At 57.6% G+C, this 21,083-nt stretch overlaps 1 protein-coding gene across 1 annotated transcript in view; it reads left to right on the top strand.

The window, feature by feature from the left end:
• The first annotated feature begins 838 nt into the window (after positions 1-838).
• The window catches only part of Elfn2 (extracellular leucine rich repeat and fibronectin type III domain containing 2), a 49,747-nt gene continuing 29,502 nt past the window's right edge, over positions 839-21,083 (top strand). Inside the window, exon 1 of the mRNA XM_042265363.2 lies at positions 839-1,099. The gene's annotated coding sequence lies outside the window, so the exon portion shown is untranslated. The remainder of the gene's footprint in view (positions 1,100-21,083) is intronic.

The following is a 21,083-nucleotide window of genomic DNA, read 5'->3' as shown; positions in this document are numbered from 1 at the left end:
AGCCCAGACTCCCCACCAGCTGCTCATGTACCCAGCTGTGGGTGCAGAGCCTCTCCCTACCGCTACGGTGCAGAAAGACCCCCTTGCAGGTGGCGCAGGTTGTGTGTGTGTGTGTGTGTGTGTGTGTGTGTGTGTGTGTGTGTGTGTGTGTGTGTGTGTGTGTAGGAAGTGCAGCTTGAGCTGGGGCCAGGAAGGCCTTAGGAAGTTTCTTTGGGTAGCCACAGATCCCAGTATCCTCCCGGGGATAGGTTAAGGCGGAGAGAGACAGTCAAGTGCCCTGGGGTGGAGGCGGGGAGAACTGGAGACTGTGAACTCGCTGTGTTACCTTGAGGCAAGCACTCATCTGTCCCGCCTGCAAAATGGGAACGCAGCAGCCCCGCCGCCGCAGGGCTCGCCAGCGGTTACGCACGAGACCCCAGGTCAGGGCACAGGCAGAAAGGGGTGCACCTGGGGGAAGAGGGTCAGGGATGGGGTTGTCCTCTAACGGGCGCTGCACCCGGGGCAACTTTGCCTCCAGCTGTTGAATGAACTGGCGGAGGCGGTGGTGGGGTGGACCGAGACACAGCCGGGTGCGAGGTGCCCGAGGCGGGGCGGGGCCGGGGGGCGCGCTCGGCGGGTGCCCGGGGCTCGGCGGTCCGCGGTGCCGCCGCCTCACAGGGCGCCACAGCTGCAGCAGGCTGGAGCCCAGCGCGGCCCCCGCCCCGTGGCGTGTGTCTGGGAGCGCGCTTGTGGCCGTGGAAGCAGCCGGCGGAGGGGCGGGAGGGTCTGCAGCGGAGAGGCCTGTGAAAGGAGCCGGAGGGCCGGACCGACCGACAGACACAGTGATCGCCAGCCTCTGAGGCACCCCGCCCGGCGTCCGGGCCCTCTGCGGGCAGCAGCCCTGCGCGGCGGGAGGCGGGGGTGGCAGTGTCTGCGCGCACACGCACGCTCACAGACACACACGCCCGGGCCACGCCACAGACACACGACACGCACAGACCCACGGCCGGCCGCTGCGCACACTCGCACCCGCGCTCACGCTCGCTCTCCGGCGCAGGCCCCGCAGCAGCCGCTGCCCGGAGGCGGTGGCATCCTGCTCGGATTCCAGCCGGGACTGGAGGTGAGTGAATTCCTCCGGATCCGAGAGCTGCCCGCGGCTGGCGGAGACCCCGGGAATCGGAGCTGAGCGGAGGGTGCCCTGGCCGCCAGCGGGGGTGGGGCTTGGAAAGGGACCCGGGAGGGGAGGATGAGCCAGGGAGAGCCACTCCGGGTTCCTCCTGATCTGGGAGTCCCCGTGAGACCCTCAGGGGACCACCCTGCGCGAGGTGGTGGGGGTGAGGCTGGGCGGAGGCGTGGTGGGAGGGCAGGGAGGACGAGCGTCGAGGTGAGCATTTTCGGGGTTGTGGTGCAGAAGCTTGGCGGAGGACGGTTTTGCTAGCCAGTGCCACATCGCACCTCTCTGGCCCCCATTTTGGCAAATCAGAGGCTCCGACCCCCCCCCCGCCCCCCTTCACTGAGTCCTGGCGGGTCAAGGAATTCATCTTCTCACTGGTAAGGGGGAGGGGGTTTGACGGGGTGGCTAGGTGGCTGGCTCAAGGGGAGGGGACCGGGGTGCGGCTTGTCCCCCCTTCTCCTCAGGGGCACTGTGAATTTAGTAGGTGGTCCAGAGTTAGGGTACGTGGGGACCCTTGCAGGGGGTTGGATTTTTTCCTCGGCAGGGCTGGTGTGGGACAAACACGGAGGCATCAGCATAAACCGACATACTGCAGCTTTGACTGGGCCCCGCCACTGCCGGGTGGTGTGTGTGTGTTCGCGTGTGTTTGTGTGTGTGTGTGTGTGTGTGTGTGTGTGTGTGTATGTATGTATGTCCAGACCGCAGCTGGCTAGGAGGGGCAGAGGGTGGGTGTGTTGGCTGGTGGGGTGGTATATGCACGTGGGAAGGGGTGTGTATTGACTCAGAATAGACCCCTCGCACACACACACACACACACACACACACACACACACACACACACTGTGGCCCGGTGGGGCTTCCTCAGAATGTTTGGAGGGGAGAGAGCTGGGATGTGTGTGTGTGTGTGTGTGTGTGTGTGTGTGTGTGTGTGTGTGTGTGTATGTCTCGGTGTATGTGAATCTGCGCACTTAGGAAGACTGTGTGGAGGATGTAGGCTGCCAGGCCTCAGTGTGTCAGGCATGACCAAGGAGAATGAGCCAGGGACATTGCTCGGAATCTCAGTCGGCTCTGGAGGTACGTGGTACTTAAGGGCACTTCCCCAGGGCTCCGGACTCTTCCTGCCTTGCAGCGTCTGCAGAGGCACTGGTCCCTTGTTGAGAGATACAGGTGTTGGACTGGTGTGTGTGTGTGTGTGTGTGTGTGTGTGTGTGTGTGTGCTGGTGCATGTGTGTGCACACGTGTGCTCTTGTGTCTGGCTGCGGATGTCACTGTCAGCAGGCCAGGCTGTGGGAGAAGCTGGGGGAAGGGGCAGCCGGCTGCTGGCGGTACCTGGAGGAATGTGGTGGAGGCTGCCCCTCTGGCCGTTGGCTTCAGTGACGGAGGAGGAGGAGCATCTCAACACCGGGAGCCGCATCACGGGGGCTGGGCGGGTTTGCCTGTGTCTGTGTGTGGTTGCTTGTCTCCCACGGTTCCTGTAGCCTGTGGACACCTGTGGGACCTGTCATGTCTAGATCAACAGCAGCGCATGTGGGCTTGCACATGCCTGTGAACGTTGTCTGGTATGTGGGTGAATGCACACTGTCTCAGCTGCCTATGGGCCCTCCTGCTCCACATGGTGGACAGCGTGACCTCTGGGCCAGCAGCCCTTGGGCAGGAAAAGCAGAGTCGGGGGATGCTGGAGGGAGAGAAGTGTGTGTGTGATGTCAGTGAGAATCTTGGGCTGTGACATCAGCTTCAGGCTATCGGTGACGTCACTGGGACAGCAGCGTGAGGGCTTACCCTCATGGGCCTGGGCATGTGATATCACTGGGCATGTGTGGGGCCGAGTGTGGTCCTGTCTCCTGGGAAAAGGGAGAAGGAAGGCAGGGGATGGAGCCTCAGAGCAAGCAGTCTCTCCCAAGGAGTCCCCCCCCCCCCATTTCCTGGCAATCCTCCTTTTCTTAAGACTCTTGTTCCCCAGGAAGAACGCATCTCATCCTCCGTCACAACAGGCACCTCCTAGCCTCTGAGCCTCTCGGGTCCGTGTCGGCCTTGTCCCAGCCGCTCACAAACCTTGGGCACCCATGTTTGTGAGTGTTCATGTGGCTGCATGGGCATATGTTGAGGGAGCCTGGAGCCTTGGGTTCTGATCTCAGTTTGCCAGTTTTTGAGTTCTGTGATTTGGGCATTCTCTTCCCCTCTTCTCTGTCAGGTCTTTCACCTGTCACTTGTGGAGGGGGCCAGAGGGGGAAGGATGGGGTCCCAGGAACTACAGCGGGTCTTCTGGTGCCTGGCACATGGGCTGGAGCTCAGCCCACGCCAGCTCTGCCTTCCATTCCCTGGACCAGCCCTCCTTCCTCCGGCACCTCCTGCTGTTTTGGTTCAGTCGAACTTTGCAAAGAATTTGCTTCTCTTCTTTCCTGGGGGTCCTCACGCCATCGCCACCTGTCCTGTCGGTGGGTGGACTGGCTGCTGGTCGCAGGGTCGCTGCGCTCAGGCAAACTGAGGTCAACAAATTCTTTCCTCTGCAGGGTGGGCTGCATCCGATCTGCAGGGAAAGGGACCTTTGTGCCACAAGGGGTGAGGTGAGTCAGGGTGGCAGGTGGGTCGACAGAGGCTGCCTGTGGCTTCCACAGATTTGGATAGAGACAGGCACACCCAGCTGCCAATCCTTCTCCGGGGGCTGGGGAGGGTCCAGGGTCTCTGATATCCCCATGCTTTCTCCTCCGTGTGGCCTTCTTGTCACCCCATCATTGTTCTGGAAGCAGATCGGAGTGTTAGGGCCACCGCGGCCATTCCTGGTTGCGTGTGACGCAGGCTCTATAAGGAGGAAGGAGTGACTGCTTACCTTAGGATCCGACAAGTGAGGTCAGACCCCTGCACATCCCCTGCCCCTGCTAAGACTCCGGGTCCTTCCCTGCTCCAAGCCTCTCCCTACCCACCGCGCTGCACTACCCCAGTCCACTGCTTCTAAGTTTACCGCTCCCTCCGTACCCATCAGGCTGCTTGGGTGAGAACAGTCCAGAAGGCTAACGCAGTCATCTGCCTCCAGCTGTCCCAGCCGATCCCTGATCAAATTAACCTTCTCCTGGCTCAGTGAACACCCCGGGCAGAGGCTCTGACATTGTTACTGGGGATCGTGCCTGTGGACTTGGGATAATAGAGCTCACTTCCCTTCAGCCCAGCCCGGTACACAGTTCCCAGGGAGCCCTCGAGGGGCCTTGAGGACCGGAGAGCCGCCTGGGCAGGCCGGAGGAAGGGATCGGCTTCAGAAAGCAATGGCCCTCACAGTGGTGATTTGGAGACGTATATCAGGAAAGGTCCCTCCAGCCCCTGCCTAGAGCCCGGTTTGGGATACAGTCTATAACTTGCCCTTGGCTCCTGCTTAATCCCACAGAATCCTTGTGTAGCAAGAGCAACTGTTATTCCTCACTTCACAGACAAGACACAGAGGTTGCAGACCAGCCCAGGGCCACAGAGCAGTGGGATCAGGGCTGGAACTTCACAGGGAGACTCTGAAACCAGCTCCCATTTATTGCTAAAGTCCTTTGCCAAGTGGGCCTGGGTCCTTTCATCTTGGGATGTCCTGTTGCTAGGGCCCTCTCTGGGCCTCGTGTCACTCAGTTGTAAATGGGGACAGGGACCTGGCTATATGGGAGGAAGTAGGCGGTGGGGTCCTTGTGTGATGGTTGTAGGGACAGAAGGGGCAGGAGGAGACAGTGGGCCCAGGCACTAGGTCTCACTCTCCCAACATTCTTCTCTCTGTCGCCACCCCGGGCCTGGGACGTTCCTGAAGGCAGTTCTCTGATTCTGGCCTTCCCCAGTGTCTCCAGCATTGTGTTAGTGGGTACTTGGCAGTGTGTGTGTGTGTGTGTGTGTGTGTGTGTGTGTGTGTGTGTGTACTTCCTGCCTTCTCATCCCCTGAATTGTGCAGGAACCAGTTCAGGAAGTGGGGAGGGTCTGGGAGTTACATCCTACCCCCCTGGGAGAGGGCAAGACATCCTTTCTGTCACCTCCCTCTCTCTAGGGATTGTGGGAAGTGACTCCCAAGGGTTGTCGGCCCGTCTGTCCCGAGCCAGCTCCAAGACTCAGACTTGACTCAGTTTCCCTCCCGAGTGTTGTCTCTTTCCCACTTCGGTCCTCCTGGGGTCTTGGAGAGACAGATGTGAGGCCTGCTTGCCTGTTCTCCTTGCCCTTTCCGTGACCTGGGAGGGATTTCACAGATCTGCCCGCTTGCTGAGCCATTTCTGGTCTGTCTTTCCCACCTGCCTGCCGAACTTCATAGGTTCTCATCAAACACACATCCCTTTCATCCCTCCGAGGATGGTTGATGCCGTTCTCATTTAGGTTGGGCACACATATGTACACTGTGCACCCACGGAGAACGGCAGGCCCCAGGGCTCAGACAAGTGCCTCTGGAGACGAGTTCTAAGCCTCAGGCACATAGTAGGTCTTGCTCGACAGCCGGTCCTCATTAGTGAGTGTTCTGATCAGGACGGGCAGGTGCTGTGCGGCCCCAGGCTGGCTAGGGGAGGCTGGGTTGCCTTCTGTTCTGGGCAATGTAGGACTCCCTTGAGCCGGCACCTGCTCCGTGCCAGAGAGGCATAGAGACTCTTTTGCTTGTTTAGTGTTGGCTGGAGGGTTTTGGCTGCCAGCCTCTGGTGGTGGGAGTGGGGGCCCAGCCAGGTGGAGAGAGCGCATGTGGGCCAGGGCCATGGAGGTAGGGAAGCCTGGAGTGCATTTTGAGAAGGCAAGTCTAGACCCGTGGTTTGAGGACCCGCCACACAGGCCTGTAAGTGCTGGGCTGAGAAACGGTGCATGCAGAGCTCTGGCGCTTGTTAAAATGCAGGTTTTTTAAAGGCCTGCCTGGTGTGACTTCAGCTCACATAGGATGGTGTGAGGGTTCAGGAACCTCGCTTCCATGCGTTCCTTGATGATCAACTCATTCATGTTTGTGGTTGGGTGATGGGGGGTGGCTGTTACATGTTCCTTTGGCTTTCTGGGACTCTTCCCAGACTATGAGGAGGCAGCAAGGCCATCCTGGTCCTCCCGAGGAGCCCTGCCACGGTGACACAGGTGGATATGGATGGGCAATCTTCAGCGTGCTTTGATTGCTGTTCCGCATGGATTCTGAGAGCCCCTGACACAGTCCCCAGATGCCCCTGTTGCACAGATGATCAAGAGGAGGCAGTCTGTGGTCCCGGGTTCGAGGTGGCACAGCTGGTAAAGCTAGGCCTCGGAGGCTAGGAGCTGGAGAGCAACTGCCCCAGCACCTTGGACAGAGCACCAGTTCCTGCACGGAGCTGGGCCTGCGGCTGCGCACGAAGGAAGGTGCAGAGCCAGGAAGGCGTCCCAAAGGAGGCATGTATCCGGCGGGCCGGGGGTTGGTCCCGCGGGTCGCCGCCGCCCCAGCCTCATCCTGCGGCTTCTCGTCCCCGCCTGGCGTCACCCGCCCCCGGCTCGGCCGCCGCCGCTTTCCGCCTTACTTCCCTGTGCTTAGAATTTGCAGCCGCAGCCGCTGACGCTCTCGCAGCCAATTTCACGGGCTCTGGGCTCGGCTCGGTGCGCAGGATGGAGAGCAGCCGGCGGGGGCGGGTCGGGGTGGGGGTGGGGGTGCGAGTGGGGGTAGGGGTGGGGGTAGGATCACAGCGAGGCCCACAAGGTGATGGGGCAGAGATCCAATGCGCAGCCCCTGGGAGAGCTGCAGAGGGTGCAGGCATGGTTGAGGGTCCTGGGGTTGTGCGGCAGGTGTGCATGGGTCCCGGTGCCTGGGAGGGGTTCCCTGTGTAGGCAAGGCTTGCGGACATGTATGTGTTGGCGTGTGAAACTCTGTAGGGTGTCCTGTGCACGGGGGCGTGTTTGTCTGGGTGCCTTTGGCAAGTCTGAATGTGCGAGCAGTCCACAGTGGGGCGCGGGGGGGGGGGGGCTGGTGCGTGTCTGTGGGTGTGCTGATGTGTGTCTCTGCAGTGTTCCCAGGCGCGTTGACACAGCTGTGGGGCTGTGTGTTAGGATGTGTGCCTGTGTAGCACGCGCCCCCCCCCCCCCCCCGCGGCCCTGTCCAGGCTCTGTGGGCGTGTTGGTTCTGTCTGGGTGCACTGTGTGGGTGTGTGTCTAGAGTGTGTGCCCAATGGGGTGGTTGCAGCCCTGCTGGCCGAGGGTCTCAGTGGGCCTCTGCTAGGGCTGGGAGCCTTTCTGTAAGCCCGGACTCTTGCTCACCCTTCTTGCCTCTGGTGGGGGTTGAGTGAACCCAGGCAGGCAGGGCCTCAGTGTTTATGTTCTGAGGGCGCTGGCTGCTGGTGCTGGGTGGGTCTACATATGTTTGTGAATGGCACTGGTGAGGGGGTGAGGTGTGAGCCCCTGCCTGCGGGGGAGGTCTGGGAGCGCCATCTGGGCTGATGGAGGATGTAGGACCAGACAGGCGAGGGGCCTGTGCGTGTGTGTGTGTGTGTGTGTGTGTGTGTGTGTGTGTGTGTGTGTATACATTCAGAGGCAGGGCTTGGCCTCTACCATCCCTGTCCCAAGTGTGTCTATGCAGGTGGAGGGCAGACAGGTATGTAAGCCATGGTTGGAGGCGGGTAGGGCAGGACTGGACCAAAGGTGTGTGCCAGCCACGTGGAGTTTTGAATGAGAGAGGGCATGCGGGGTCGGGGGAGGGGGCTCTTCCTCACTGGCAGTGCCCGGGGTGTGGCTCCAGTTGATGAGCTGGTGATTTGGAAGGTGACGCAGGTGGGCACTTAGAGGAGGTGAAGGCTGTATGTGCGGGCCCTGGGCGTTAGGTGAGTATGCACAATGTGTGGCCCTGGCCGTGAATGAGGTGACTGGAGAGGTCCCTTCAGACCAGGATGCCCATTGGAGGGTCGGGAATCCAGCGGCAGAGTTGGGAGTCCCTATGTTCACAGAAAATCCATCCATCTGTTGATCACTCTCCTGCCCCTGGGCTTCGGAGGTGTCGGAGGTGTCTGGTGGCCCCTGGCCTCTCGCTGTGCCCCTGAACCCTGTGGTGCACCTTGGAGGGTCCCCAGGCTGCCTTCTGTGTCTTGAGGCTCCTCCCCTCCAGGACTCCTCCCCCACTGGCATCTACTTCTGCCTCTAACCAGTTTGCCATACTGATCCATCTTTCACGCCCCCATCTCTCGTCCATGTTCTCTCCCCCTTTCCCGTCTTCCTCGCCATCTCTGATAGTATCTCTCCATGTCTCTCCATCTCTCTCCCCATCCCTCTATCTCTGTCTCTTTCCATCTCCTCCCAAATGTCTCTGTCTTCACCTCTTCACCATTCTCTCTCTTCATCTATCGCTCATCTCATCTCTCTGACCTCTCTCCCCATCTCACCACCTCGCTCCATCTCTTTCCATAGCTCTCCATCTCTCTCTCTCCCCTCTCTCCATCTCCTTCCCCAGTCTCTTTCTCTCCCCGTCTCTCTCCATGTCTCTTCCTCATCTCCATCTCTTCCCCGCGTCTCAGTCGCCACCTTCCTCCATCTCTGTCTCTAGATCTGTCTCTCTCCTCTCCCTCCACCCTCCCTCCCTTCCCTCGGCCTCTTCTCTCTCACACTGATATCATTTGTGGTATATGCTGTTGCCATGGGAAACCTAAGAAAGAAGTGAGTGTACCCTTCAAGACTTCAGCATTTTCCCCCTCCCTGCTCCTGCTGTCCCCTCCCTCTCTTCCTCTTTCCCTCCCTCCCTCCCTCTCTCCCCCTCGCCTCCTGGCAGAGCAGAGCGACAGAGGAACCGCCGCTGCCTGCCGCACTGGGCCAGGACCCAAGACCCCTATTGCCATCACTGCCGCTGCCGCTGCCTGGGGGGACCTCCTTGAGACCCCGGGTCAGGGACAAAGCCTCACTGGCTGCAGGGGGCCCCCTTTGCCGGCAGACATCTGGTAAGGACAGGGTCCTTATGACTGTGAGTGTGCGGCTGTTGGTGAGCACGGCTCACATGACCCGGCCTTGCAAACCTGTGATGTAGCCCAGCTTCAGTCCCTCGCTGCCTGTCCCAGGCCCTGCCCCCAGCCACGGGCACCCCAGCCTTGTCTCTTCCGGGCTCCCTTTCCCCAAGGCCTCAGAGGCTGCTGGCAAAGTGACAGACTGTTGGGGGCTGGGACAGTCCTTCACTGTGGGTGAGAAGGAGCCCCCCACTTCCAGCCCTTTTGTCTAGCTCAGAGGCTGACTCTCCCTGGCCTGTGCAAGGCATGCCTGCATTTGCTGGGGAGTCGGGGGGGGCCAGCCTCTGGGAAAGTCTGGGAGAACATGGCCTCTTTTCCCTCCAGTGGGGGTTTTTCAGCAAGGAACAGGTTGATGGAGGGTCTAGGTGAGAGCTAAGGACAGAAGATGCTGTCTGTATGCATGTGGGGGTGTGTGGGTCTGTCATTGAATTTTAGAGGTAGCAGGGGAGAGCAGTCTGGTATCAGGAGGCCGCAGGCAGGCAGGCAGCCGCCGGCACTGTTCCAGCCGAGCTATGGTTGGTGGCTGCCCTGGAGAGGAGAGGCTGTCGCTGTCAGCAAAGCTGTGTTGGTGGTGGCCACGTGGAGGGAACTGTTGTCCAGGCAAGCGGGCGGGCACTGAGTGACGGCAGTTGCTGTGGCATTGTGGTCTCCATGGAGAGAGGAGGAGACAGGGAGGAGGCTGGTTGGCTGGGCTTGAGTGTTGGTGGTTGCTAAGCAGAGAGAGATGCTGTCTCTAAGGTGTGGTGGTCTCCACGTGGAGGGCCGAGGCTGCTGAGATGTGCAGGTCCCGGAAGGGGCTTCTGCGGAAAGGCGTTTTGGAGGATTAGCAGGGAGGGGACTTCAGGGGGACTCACCGTTGCTGTTACGGGCTGAAGTGGGTGTTGGGGGGGGTGGCGCTTTCCCATGGGTAGGCCTGAGCTTCCTGTCCCTTCCACTGTCCTTTCAAAGCTTTCTTTGGTGTTCTGAGGGGACCATGGCCTGCCGGGGACTCTCTTAGCCCTCTCTCCTCAGGGCCTTTGCCCTTCCAGGTCCCCATCTGGACACATGTTCGTTTCTTGTTCCTGTACATGCTGGAGACCCGCCAACCCAGTGCGGTGCTCTGGGCATCTGGCATTATTTCTGCCTTTGAGGTCCTAGTTGAGGAAGTTCACTGACTGAGGTCACCCAAGAGGCCCAGGCCCCTGGTTGCTGAACACCCAGCAGCTTTCAGACCCCCCTCCTTCCCTGGGGGGCCTGACTCTGCCTCTCCCACCCCCTAGGAATTCCCTGAAAGCAACATTTCCTTGGCAGGCTAACAGGAAGTAGTTGAGAAGAATGTTGAACTTCTGGGTTTGAGTCCTGTGACCCTGTGCCTCTGTTTACCTCTCTGTACAATGGGAAAGAGGTGTCTGTTTCACAGGATGGCTGTGTTGGGGACACGGTGTGGATACCTAGCATACCTAGCATGTTTCTGGGTCATAGCTGACTCACAGCAGGGGACACCATTACTGTCCTCTTAAAGGTGACTTCAATGTGATTTTCTGCTGTTTATGGGAGGCCAGTGGTCTTGTCCCCAGAGATCTGTCTCCTTGTATCCTTTTCCCTAGTTCTCTAGAAGTGGGAGGAGGGTCTCTTGGTGGCCAATCAGCATGGAACTTCATGTACTTGTAGGCTCCCTGGCTGAGACTCCTCCTGTTTGCTTTGGGTGCCCTCTTACCAAGGGGTCCTGCCCACAGCTATTGCCCAAATCTCTGTTTTCTGCCTTCCTTCTTGGGGTTCTGTGTTCTTAGCCTTCGAAACCAGCCCTGGCCTGGAGCACTGCCCCCCTAATGGACTTAGGGAATGTCTATCCTTTCTACTTTTACAGCACCCCAGGGACATTAAGGCAAGAAACTGAGAGGGGTGACAAAAGGGTACTCTGGAGACACTCGAGTCACAGCCGAGATGACTGTCTTCAGGTGACAAGGATCTTGGTTCGGGTTCTGGTCTAGAACGGTGAGATGTCCAGTTTCACCGCAACAGTGGAGAGTCCCTCGCCCAGACCCTCCCATTCCCTCAGCTTTCTCTGCATTTCAGGTTGGCCTGGGGAGAGGGCAGAAGACTGGATGACCTCAAGTGGTGTTAAGATGGACCAAGGACCCCCAGACTTTAGTTGGGCACAATGCCGCACTTGGACAGGGTTAAGCAGATGTGAGGTGGGCAGGGGAGCTGGCAGGAGCCCAGAGCTGGGGATGGCCAGGCTTAGGTGGTCCCCCTCCGTGGGATCTTGGGAGCTGCAATGCCTGTAAAATGGGAGTTAAAATAGTGCAGCGAGGAGGAGGACTTTGCATGCACTACGGTACGAGGAAGACATCTCTAGTTGTCAGGACACTGCCCTGGGTGTTGAGTACCTGCTGTTCCCAGGTGTGTCTCTGGGTTCCGAGTCTCAGCTCACTCCCTGGACATTGCAATGGCTGCTTCTTCTGTCGCTTCTGCTCTGTGGCTGGCTATTCCAGTTGTCACTTCTTTGGGAAAAAGCTCTCCCTACGACCCTCTCTCAACCTCCTCATTCTCTCTCCTTACGGCTGTGAACACAACCAACAGTGCCTTGTTTACTTTTTAAAATCGCCATTTTTATGGGTAGGGGTGTTTTGCCTGCATGTATGTCTGTGTACCACATGTGTGCCTGATGCCCAAGGAGGCCAGAAGAGGGTGTTGGATCACCTGGAACTGGAATTATAGATGGTTGTGAGCCACCATCTGTAATGGGTGGTGCTGAGAATTGATCTCTGATCCTCTGGAAGAGCAACTGGTACTCATAACTGCTGAGCCATCTCTCCAGGCCGTTTATTTACTTTTTAAGTGTGTGTTTGTGTGTGTGTGTGTACACACGTGTGTTCTGGTGTGTGGATGTGCGTAGACAACAGAGGATATCATTTATCAACAGAGGATGTCATTTATCAGCAGAGGATGTCATTTCTCAGACACTGTTCAACTTTCCTTCTCCCTCCCTCCTTCCCTCCCTTCCTCTTTCTTTCAAGATAGAGTCTCTCACTGGCCTAGAACTCATCATGTAGGCTAAACTGGCTGGCCCGTGAGGTCCAGGCACCCTCCTGTCTTTAACAGCAATCAATCACCATATCTGAAAAAAAATTTTTTGAATGTATGTCCTGGGGATCCAACTTAGGTCTTTCTGCTTGGAGGCAAATGCCTCCCTGTGAGTTCTCTCTCTATCCTAAGACACTATTTGAAGTAGGGTCTCATGTATCCCAGCCTCACCATGAAGGTGAGGGTGACCTTGAGCTCCAGATCCTCCTGCCATCATCTCCTGAGTCCTGAGAACGAACACAGGTGTGTGCTACCTGGCTTTGATATCTTTTTTAAAATGACTTATTTATTCTTATTTTATGTGCATTAGTGTTTTGCCTGCATGTATGTCTGCATTAGGGTGTCAGATCCCCTGGAACTGGAGTTACAGACAGTTGTGAGCTGCCATGTGGGTGCTGGGAATTGAACCCAGGTCCTCTGGAAGAGCAGCCAGTGCTTTTAACCACTGATCCATCTCTCCAGCCCCCATTGATTCCTTTTTATTTGTCTGTTTACTCTCTGCTCTCCTGATGCTGTGGTGTATGAGCTCCCCAGAGCAAGGCTCTGTGTCGTCACTGTTCTGTCCCAGTGCCTGCATGGGGCCCTGGCACACAGAACTTCATTAACTATGTGATGAGCCCGAGGAGGGTGACCTTGACGTCAACCCAGCAGGTCCGTCTTTGTAATCCCATTTCACACAGGGGAAGAGTGAGGCTAGCTGGGCCTGGGCAATTGGTGACAGGCCCTGCATTTGAGCCCTGGGCTGATGGACTCTAGATCTGGGGCTTTTGTCTGCTGCACTGCAGAGTCTTGCTGGCAGCCTGTGTGTCCCAGGCTGGAGGGTTAGGACTTGACCCCGGCTCCAGGGGCAAGATCACAGAAAGCTCTTGGGTGAGGAAGGCTTAAGACAAGAGAAAGAGTTTGTGTTAGCAATCGGAACTGTCAAAAGCAATCAAGTCTCAGTTCATTAGCTGGGTGACCTTAGGCATATGGAATCATTCTGTGTCCTCAGTTTATGTGATTGTAAAATGGGGATCCTCTTTCAGGGTACAGCAACTTTTGGCTTTGATGTACAAATTTAGCTTTGAGACCACCACCCCCCCAGAGTGGAAAAATAATATCTGTGAGCTACCCATCCAACAGTCCTCACAGCTGCTCTGCATGGAACTGAAATTTTGATTTCTTGTGCATGCATGAGTTCTTGTGTGTGTGTGTGTGTGTGTGTGTGTGTGTGTGTGTGTGTGTATGTGTGTGTGAGACAGGCCACACTCCACCCTACCAGCTTGGGTTTGGTTGTGCCTCATTATTTCAGAATGGGGAGAAGGTGAGAGAATGAGAGAATTTCAAAGAAGAGAGAGAAGGGAGCTGGTTGTTGATTATTATTATTATTATTATTATTATTATTATTATTATTATTGAGACAGAGTTTCTCTGTGTAGTCCTGGCTATCCTGGAACTGGCTCTATAGACCAGTTGGCCTTGAACTCACAGAGCTCCACCTGCCTCTGCCTCCTGAGTGCTGGGATTAAAGGCGTGCCCCACCACCAGGCAGGAGGCTGGTTTAATTGAACTCCTACTGCATGCCAGAGACTTTCCCGCCTGAGTCCCTCCCATGGCTATTGCAGTCCAGACAGCATAGGGAAGCGTCTGAGAGCATCGACGTCTGAGCAGTTCTTTACTAGGGCATGGAGGGGGTTGAGCAAAGCTCAGAGCTTCCTATAGGAAGAGAAGAGAACAGTCCAGGTATGGGAGAGGTCTTTCCTGGTCATCTGGGCCATGGAAAGGTCTATCCTGGTCACCCGGGCTGTGGAGAGGTCTAGCCTGGTCACCTGGGCATGGAAAGGTCTAGCCTGGTCACCCAGGCTGTGGAGAGGTCTTTCCTGGTCACCTGGGCATGGAAAGGTCTATCCTGGTCACCTGGGCTGTGGAGAGGTCTAGCCTGGTCACCCGGGCCATGGGCTGTGGGTTTAGTGCTGTTAGTATGGTTGTTGAGTGCCCAGGCCCATTTTAGAGCCTGGACAAGGGTGGTGTAGCAGACAGATGGCTCCCTGGCTTGGCTGCCCACACCACTGGCAGCCACGCCAGTCAGGGAATAGATCAGGCCTTGTGTGCAGTGTCCCAATGTCTTGCTCAAGACCCCATTTGTTTGGGGAGGAGAAAGGGGGGTCTGTGGTACCCAACAGAGGTGGGATTCATGGATGGGGCCTGGCAAGGAGGGTGGCCTGCCTGGTACTGGCCCAGCCTGGAGGTACGCCAGTAGGGAGGCCGAGAGAGGAGGGAACTGGGTGTGGCATACTGCACTCAAGGAGGGGGCCGGGAGCACAGAGAGCCCAGGCAAGAGGTGGGCGTCCCTCTCGGCTTTCTCGTCTGAGGAAAGGGAGTTCCCTGCGTGAGGGGGTAGGGCTTCCTCTTCTAGGATCCCTAGTCTGAGGGCGGGGGTGCTGGGGGTGTTCTGAGCTAGGCCTGCTCTACGTGTGTAGGAGAGGCTGGTCCCCTTGCTTGTAGTCTTGCTGAATTCTGGGGAGACTCCTTGCAAGAGGCGGCCCCTAGGGACTGGAAGGGGGTGGTGGAAGAGAGGCCACAGGCAGGTTTTCTGCCATCGAAAGTGAGACACTGTACATTAGATCCATTTTAGAGTTGTCACAAGTCTTATCTTAGTTTGTTCATCTGTGAAATGGGGGCCTGACTTGCCCTGGAAGGGGATGAGAGGTGGCAGAGGGACACACACACTAACACACACACACATACACACACACACACACACACACACACACACACACACTCACAGGCTAGATCCACAGGGCTGCCAAGACCTGCCTCTGACGACTTCTAGAAGCTGCTGCAGACCTACCCTCTCATCCACCTGTGTCCACACTGAGTCACCGCCCAATTAACTCTGCTTTAATGGTCACAGGCATGGAGGGAGCGGGGAGGGGCTGTAGCCCTCCTTCCTGCCTTCCGCCTTGCGGTGTGACCCTGGCTAGTCCCACCCTGTCCCTGGACCTCAGGATGAGACCCAGCTCCTGCCCTCGAGAACAGTGACTGAAGTTAACAGGTAGACAGGGGCTCGGCTCTGAGGATGGGCTGGGGAGGCAGAGCTCTCCTGGAACAGCCCCGTCCTGGGGTGGCATGGACGCAAAGGGATTAGCAGAGGAGAGGCATTGGCTCAGGAGCCCCGGATCTAAGCAGAACCTCCACGGGCGGGCGAGTCTTCTCGGTTCTGCCAGACACTCAGGGGGGCTGGCAGGGGCGACAGATTAGAGCTGAGAAACTCCTGGGCTATGACGTGTGGTGGATGCAGGAGGAGTCAGGCACGCGGGCCCACATGCCAGTTTCCTGGCTCCATTCCTCAACAGCCTGAGGTGGTGCCCTTCCGTGCCCAGCCCCACCCGTGACCCAGTAAGGGCTCCTTATACCGGCTCTGTACCCAGATTCCTGTTGAGGGGAATAAGTAAGGCTCCAGCCTTCATGTTCTGAGGCGGGTTGGAAGCTGGGCGTGGCCTCTGGCGGCCAGGGCCAGGAAAGGTGGGGATGTCTGCCTCTGTGGCCCCTCCCACCCTGCTCACTGCCTGTGGACAAGGGCCCGCAAAGGCTCTGCCTTTGGAATAGAAGTGTGGGCTCTGTTCCAGCTCTTTGCCCTTCTGTGGCTCGGGGAAGGTCATCCCCCCCAGCCTCAGTTTCTCCATTTGTAAAGGGGGCCAGTGCTGTTTGGAGGACTGGGCAGATAAAAGAGGAATGTGGGCTCCGTCTTGCCCACCAGGCACGTGCTGGACACCCACCCGCCGTTCCCTGTGGCTGTCTGCTCTGCGTCTGGCCTTTCTGATTGGGCGATGGCAGCGGCCTTGAGCAGCTTCTGAGCTGGGGTACAGGGGCCTGAGCAGAACTTTCTTGCTGCTGTCTCCTGGGTTCTCCTTTCTGCTATGTCTGGTCCCCAGATCTATGCCTCGTCCCATCCGGGTCCCACAGCCTTCTCTCTCGCTCTTGGCCTGTGATGCATGTGTGGCCCGGGCAGTTTTGCCGTGGGGTGGGCTTGGGTTGGAGGGTATCCCGGTCAAAGAATGTATGGGTTTACAACCCCTTTTAAGGGCTGATGCCTGCTCATAGAGTGTGAATAGAAAGCACTAGGCTGCTGTCTCCAAGACCCCCACAGCCTGCCACTGGACCTGTCTTCAGTCTCTCCAAACCCACGCACAGCAACTTTTTTTTCCTGGTTGGGGTTCGCCACAAAACTGTCTGGGAGTCGCTGTTCCTGATCCCCTCAGGCATAGCAGGAGCTGCCCCACGCCACCCCCCGACTTCCCTGTGCCCTGTTTCCCTCTCTGCTGCGGGTAGCCAATCATTGCCTCCTCCCTAGGGCAGGCTTCCTGGGTACACCCTGAGACCAAGGTGGAGATCTGCTTCCAGGTCCGAGTGTGGGCATCTGGGCTCCCCTGGTGCCTTTTGGCTGAGCACATGCAGAACCCCGTTCTAGATGGGGTTCTGACCTGTCTGCTTCTGCAGAAGGGTGGCATGGAGACAGAGCTCCCGAGTGCTGGATGTCCCTTTGCAGTCCCTGCCCGCTCTCACATAGGCTCATGGGAGCCCAGGGGACTTTTGGGTGGCGGTGGCGACAGGGTGTACCTAGAGATCTGCTGTGGTCTCCCACAGTTGAGATGGGGTAGGGAAGGTGAGTGGTAGTCTCGAGGAGGGAGTGCAGGAGGCTGGAGAGGGTCTAGGGATTTAGCCCCATGCTATCCCCCCGTGGGCCCCCCCTGTTGTCTATCACAGTCTCTCCTTTCTTCTTGGGGTCTGAATTGGGTGGGTTTTAGGAATTTTTGTCCACTAGGTTAACCTGGGAATTTGCTCTGGGCAGGGAGGCCATAGTCAGGGTTTAAATTGTAGCACTATCTCTTACCCCCTGTAGGACCCAATGCTTGGGCCACCCAAGAATCAGGAGCAATCATTTATTTTTATTAAAACCGCATCAATAACTCCTGAGCTGGGCGCTATTCTAAGAAGATCACTCAGTAACCCAACAAAATAGATACTATTATAGGCCCACTTTACAGAAGGGAAAACCAAGGCACAGAGAGGTTAAAGACCCTGCCCATCATCACACAGTGAATCAATGGCAGCATTAGGATTTGAACCACTTTGTGTTCTAAGCACCCTTGGTGATCTTGAGAGCTGAGGGGTCAGTCCAGCCCAGGACCCAGGCTTTAAGTGTCTGGGAAGAAGGCCATACCCTGGGTGGGAGTGGCAGCTTGCCACCAGATTATGTTTGAGTCCTTAGTTTACCATTTACCAGCTTAGTGGAGCCTTAGTTTCCCCCATGTGTAAAATGGGTTAACAGCGGTCCTTTAGTAGGGTTGTTATGTGAATCTGGCGCAGAGAGGCCTGTGAGGCCCTAGGCACACAGTAGGTGTTCAGCAAGTAGTGAGCACCGTGATGGTCCTTTGACAGGAGGAGAGGGACACGGCAGAACTGAGCATGCGCGGCAGTGTTGGACACAGGGCTGTAGCTAGGGGTGGAGAGAGTCTAGTGGACACCTGGCAATTCCTCCTCAGGGCCACCCACATGCCCACCTGCGCCCCCCTGACTCAGGATCTCCCACCCAGGGAAAGGGCAGATGGCGTGGCCTGGACTGTAGCCTGCGGTTCCTGATGTAGGGCCCTCCGCCAGCATTTGTAGATAAAGAAACGACCCAGGGTCGGGGATATGGCTCAGTTGGGAGAGTGCTTGCCTAGGACACACGAATCCCTGGGTTCGGTCCCCAGCGGTGCATAGACCAGGTATGGTGGGGGAGGCCTCTAACCCCAGAACTTGGGAGGTAAGGCAGGAAGGTCAGAAGTTCAAGGGCGCTCTCCGCTACGTAGAAAGTTCCAGGCTAGCCTGGGGTACGTGTGACCCCGCCTCCAAATAGATAAGCAAACAAACAGTCCTCTGTGGCCACTTGTCAGGTGATTTTACCTTAGACTCCCTCCTGGCAGAGCTGGTTCCGAAGAGCAGGAGTTTCCCAGAGTGCCAGCAGGGGTTGGTCTAGGACCTGTCCCAGGGGTTTCCCAGAGTGCCAGCAGGGGTTGATGTAGGACCTGTCCCAGGGGTTTCCCAGAGTGCCAGCAGGGGTTGACCTAGGACCTGTCCCAGGGGTTTCCCAGAGTGCCAGCAGGGGTTGATGTAGGACCTGTCCCAGGGGTTTCCCAGAGTGCCAGCAGGGGTTGACCTAGGACCTGTCCCAGGGGTTTCCCAGAGTGCCAGCAGGGGTTGATGTAGGACCTGTCCCAGGGGTTTCCCAGAGTGCCAGCAGGGGTTGACCTAGGACCTGTCCCAGGGGTTTCCCAGAGTGCCAGCAGGGGTTGATGTAGGACCTGTCCCAGGGGTTTCCCAGAGTGCCAGCAGGGGTTGGCCTAGGACCTGTCCCAGGGGTTTCCCAGAGTGCCAGCAGGGGTTGGCCTAGGACCCGCCCCTCCTCTTTGTTCAACACAAACGTGAGTGTGCCCGTGTCCACGAGAATGCTCACGCACTATGCCGATGGGAAGGCTTCCCCGTGTTATTAGCCTAAAAGTATCCATCTCTCTGCCAAGCCCATGGGCTGGGTACCAGCTGTGGTAAGCTGCCTCCTGCTCACCACGCCCCCAACCCCGAGCCTGTGGCCGTCTCAGGATGGGGCAGGAATCCTGAGAGGGTCCCGGAAAAGTGGGGCAGAGGAACCCTCACCCTCACCTGTAAACTCTTCCGTGCCTGGCAGCTCTATCTCGCTTCTGGTCACATTATCCAGATCCCGCTAGTTCAGATTCCCTGCTTGCTCTCCACCTCCACCCTGCCACATCTGGCCCTCGCAAGTTTTTTTTTTTTTGGGTGGTGGTGGTATGTGACTGGTATCCCCTTCACCATGCCCGAGGACACCATCCCTGATGCCAGGGAGGATGGTAATAGGGACAGAAGGCAGAAATCAAGTCTCCGATTCCCTCTCGTCCCCAGTCCCCTGAGCAGATGCAGAGGGCCGAAGGAGGGACTTGTGGCTGGTCACTGGGCTGGGACAACCGGGGCTGGGGTGGTGGTGAGCGTGGCTGGGTGCTGCCTGAAGGGAGTCAGGGGAGGGCAGGCATGGGTGGGGGTGTGGCGCCAGGACCCCAAGCCATCTGCCCTTTCCCTGGGTGGGAGATCCTGAGTCGGCGGGGAGGGGGGGGGCACCGTCAGCGCCTCCTCCGTTGTGAATTCATTTGTTCCCTGTTCCCGTCTCCCTAGCCCGTCACTGAATATCACTGCCATCGTTTTTTTTTTTTGAGTTCTTAATGTGTGCACTGAGCGGGATTTTGGGTATCATCCAGCCTTCAGGACAATGGTGGGGGACTCAGAGAGGGAAGGTGCCTTGTCCAAGTCACACAGCTAAGAGGCAGGGCAGAGTCCAGATCTCTGCGGCCTCGTAGTCCCGTCCTGTGAGCTGCTGGGAGGAGAGATGAAGACGGAACTAACAGTGACTGTAGAGTTCAATGAGTTAGCGCTTGCTGTATGCAGACAGGGGACAGGCTTCCCCTCTCCCTTTCTCCTCCCCCCCCCATATTTTTCTTTTCAGTTTTTTTTGTTTTTGTTTTTGTTTTTGTTTTTTGGTTTTTTTTTTTTGTTGTTTGTTTTTTTTGAGGCCATGGTCTGGAACTCACTATGTAGCCCAGGCTGGCCTTGAATTTACAGCCTTCCCCTTGCCTCTGCCTCCTGAGTGCTGAGATCACCACCGTGCACCACCACCCCTGACTCACATGCTTTATTTCGTGCTGGCAGTGACCCTGTGGGCCATGTGCTCCATGCTTTTGCTTTTTTTCTCCATCTGGAGTTTAAGGAGTGGTAGGTCAGGGAGGTGAGGGGGATACCCGAGGAGCCCTGGCCCTCCCTCCCCACATAGTCAGGTCTGTAACACAGGTGAGGGTCCTGGCACGCAGTAGGTATTTAGCACGTGATGGTTGTTCAGCACATGGCAGGTGCCCGGTACGTGGCAGGTGCTGAGCACATGGTGGGTCCCTGGCACACAGTAGATGCTCACCAAAGCTCCGTGCCTTGCCTGCTCCCTGAACACATAGCACCTGGAGCCTGGGGGGCGGTGGGACATCCCAGCCCCCCCCCCCCCAGTGTTGCTTTGACTTGCCAGTGACACTGGGTGAGGCGAGGCTCAACATCAAGCTGTTCCGCAAGGGTTGGGGGGAGGCTGGGGACTTGAACCCGAGGGGTCTGGCTCTAAGAACCGTTAGGTAACAGGCACCAGGGCACCGACATGCGCTGTCACTATGCCTGTCTCTAAGAGCACCCCCTTAGCCGAGTCCCCATCCTCAGCCACGGCCTAGGCAGTGCTCCATGCTCCATGCCCCTAGAGTTTCTTAGAGCAGAGTTCTGGGGGCACCCGAATCTCTATCCTCTACCCCCGGGACCTGCCTCTGGCTGTCAGGCGTCAGTTGTGGCCCCCTGCCGATTGAACATGACCTCTGACTCCTAAGAACACATCTCTTGCTGGCCTCGCCCTCCGTACCCTGCCCTTTGCCCCTTCCCGAGGCCCCCTGCTCCAGGCTGGGCACTGCAGCTTCTGGCCTGCAGCCTGGTCAGCATCCTTGAATCCTGCTCCGGGCTTCCATCCTAGAGACCACCAATCCCTGCCCTCGCATCTCCGTGCGTCTGTCCCCTCTGCCGCCCTTGCTGGCACCTTCACCCCATCCTTGCCTGTATCCTCACAGCAGCCCCCCACTCCCCCCTGCCCCCTTCCTCAGCGCCAGCTCGCCAGCATTTCGCTGGCTTTTGACTGTTTCTGGGCCAAGACCCAGATGTCTTGCTGCAGCTCCTGAGACCTGCCAGGACTTGGCCCAGCCTTGTGACGTCCTCAGGGCCTTTTCTCCCTCTCATATGCACAATATATCCAGTTGTGGTCTAGGCCTAGGTCTTCAAAACTGCTACCTTCTGGATATCGCTATACCCGTGCTTCCCTGGCCAGATTCCTCCTG

Source organism: Peromyscus maniculatus, chromosome 20, assembly GCF_049852395.1.
Source record: "Peromyscus maniculatus bairdii isolate BWxNUB_F1_BW_parent chromosome 20, HU_Pman_BW_mat_3.1, whole genome shotgun sequence".
Lineage (NCBI taxonomy): Eukaryota > Metazoa > Chordata > Mammalia > Rodentia > Cricetidae > Peromyscus > Peromyscus maniculatus.
This window is presented reverse-complemented; position numbering and strand designations above follow the sequence as displayed.